Below are 2,888 nucleotides of genomic sequence, written 5' to 3' on the forward strand. Positions count from 1 at the left end.
CATATTATTTAACCCTTTAGTGCTTAAACTGGCCATATCTGGCCTAAATATTCTACATGTTTTATATTCAAACTGGTGATATCTAGCCTCTCACACCTAACCTACATTGACATTCTAAAAATAAACAACCACATCATTGAAACCTCAAAGGTATAAAATAATGCATGATTAATTCAAAACAATTTGAGTGAAAATGTATTACATTTAACAGAGTAATCTGAACACTAAAGGGTTAAAGGTAATATTTCCAATGAGTCAGATGTAAGGACATGTGCTGTCGATGATAGACCAGCTGACTTGAAGTGCTACAGAGCCCTGGAAATGGGTGGGAGCATTGCATAAGCAGATGTGTGATGAGCAACCACCATAAGGTAGTGGTCAGACAACCTGTGAATTACAGAAACAGCAGTAATTTAGGAAAAGCTGAGTTTGAATGTAAGAAAGATATCAAGTGTTTGAATTGTTTGTGTGTCACTCATGGATGCATGCAGGGGATGAAACTATATGAGGAACACTGGAGTCTGTTGAGATTTTTGATAAACAAATTTAGTTTTCTCATACACAAAAAATGAATTTTGTCATTACTACGAACAACAAAACATCAAGAGAGGTTTGAATGTTATTGTTCTTGGTGCAGTTGTAGCAGCAGATAGAGTGTTGTCAGTTGCTTGCTGACCACTGACTTCCAATGTTATTCATGCTTCAGCTGTTCATTGCCTTTATGTTGTCAGCTGCTGTCCACTGACTCTGTTGACCAACTCTATCATTATCATCATCATTTAGCATCTGTTTTCCATGCTAGCATGGATAAGATAGTTGCTGGTAAGCTGGAGAGCCGCACCAAGCCCCAGTCCCTTTTGGCTTGGCTTCTACACTTAGATGCCCTTCCTAGCACCAACCACTCCACAGAGTGTACTGGGTGCCTTTTACATGACACCAGCATGGATGCCTTTTAAATGTCACTGGCATGAATACCTTTTACATGTCAGAGGTACAGGTACCTTTCACATGTCCCTAGTACTGGCCACAACTATAATTTCACTTAGCTTGACATGTCTTCTCAAGCACAGCAAGTCACCAAAAGTCTCAGTCACTTGCCATCGCCTTCATGAGACTCAACATCTGAAGATCATATTTCACCACCTCATCCCACATCTTTCTGGGTCTACCTCTTCCATAGGTTCCTTCCACAGTTAGAGATCGGCACTTCTTTATGCAGCTGTCATCTATGCACATCACATGACCATACCAGTGTAGTCTTCTCTCTTGAACACTACACCTAATGCCTTTTATACCCAATATTTCTCTTAAGAAGCTTACACTCTGTCATACAAGCACACTGACATTGCATATCCAGCAGAGTTTCAACTACTATCATTAGAGTTATCTTCCTTTCTATTAATTGAAAGCACAACTTCAGTTGATTGACATTTTTCAACTCCCAACATACGTAAGACCCTACCATAAATGTATTTAGTATTCAGAACCCTCCCATAAGATGTTTTCCTCAGCCATATTGTTGATGTACAACTTTTTTCATCAAATGATCATAGCTTTGTTAGTGAAGCATATACCATGTATTCCAGCATGTAAGTTGACATAGTACACATATTTTCAGGTATATTTTTCAGTCAAAATATCAATGTTCAAGTCTATACTCATCATATAAGTCAACCTGCTTTCTCCCAAATAACCATTCTGCCAAAACTTTTTCTATGCAACTATTTTATTGAGAAATCAGGACATCATCAAGATTAGGATGGATTGGATCATCAGAGCTTGTATATGGAATGACAAATGGCAGATTTCGTAACAGGATGAAAAAAAGACATCATGGGGAAAATAGTTTCCATTTGAAATAATGTTTAATTATTTCAAATTTAATTTTCTAGGGTGGGGTACGTTGATTACGCTGAAGATATGATTTTAAGATAAATCCATTTGGAACAGTTTGCTATAAATTGTTATGGTAGCAAATACTCTAGTGATTAATGCAAAAAAAACTTACTCTGCTAATAAGCAGCTTACTTGAAAGTCATCTAAGGAAAATATTCAACACTATATTAACTATTGCAGAATCCTTTTTAGCAGCAGCCAACCACTGTCATTTACTCCTCATACTCTCTTTCTATGATTCTTTGTGTGTGCAAGTAGCGTTCCTTTACTTATTGCTTGCCACTAAGCCTAGCATATGCACTCATCCTGCATCTCTTAGCTCAATCTTTATCTCTCTTTTACTCTTTCTGTTTTCACTCTCTATATGATGAAAAGTATGACTGGAAAATCAACCAATCAACTAATCAACTAACAAAACAACCAACCAACATTTATCATTATAAGGAGAAAATGTATATGAAACACAACCCCTACTTTCAGAAGACCACATTTGATTCTATAGACTTTGTGCAAAAAGAAGGATGGATACTAACTCTTAAAGTCAGTGAAAAGGTTTACCCTTTAGCTGGTTCTCTTTTGCTCCACCTCATAAAAGCTAAATTTCAGCACTAAGTCTTGGATAGGTTGTGTTTTAAAAGAAAATGTTACTTTTGTATGTTATTTTGTTTACATCCAGGTCAACCTAGATTGAGCAAATCTATGATCAAAGGACTTTTACATCTGACTATTCTCTCTCTCTCTTTTACTTGTTTCAGTCATTTGACTGTGGCCATGCTGGAGCACCGTCTTTAGTCGAGTAAATCGGCCCCAGGACTTATTCTTTGTAAGCCTAATACTTATTCTATCAGTCTCTTTTGCTGAATCGCTAAGTTACGGGGACGTAAACACACCAGCATCGGTTGTCAAGCGATGTTGGGGGACAAACACAGACACACAAACATATACACACACATACATATATATATATATATATATATATATATATATATATA

This window comes from Octopus bimaculoides, chromosome 7, assembly GCF_001194135.2.
Source record: "Octopus bimaculoides isolate UCB-OBI-ISO-001 chromosome 7, ASM119413v2, whole genome shotgun sequence".
In the NCBI taxonomy this organism is placed as follows: domain Eukaryota; kingdom Metazoa; phylum Mollusca; class Cephalopoda; order Octopoda; family Octopodidae; genus Octopus; species Octopus bimaculoides.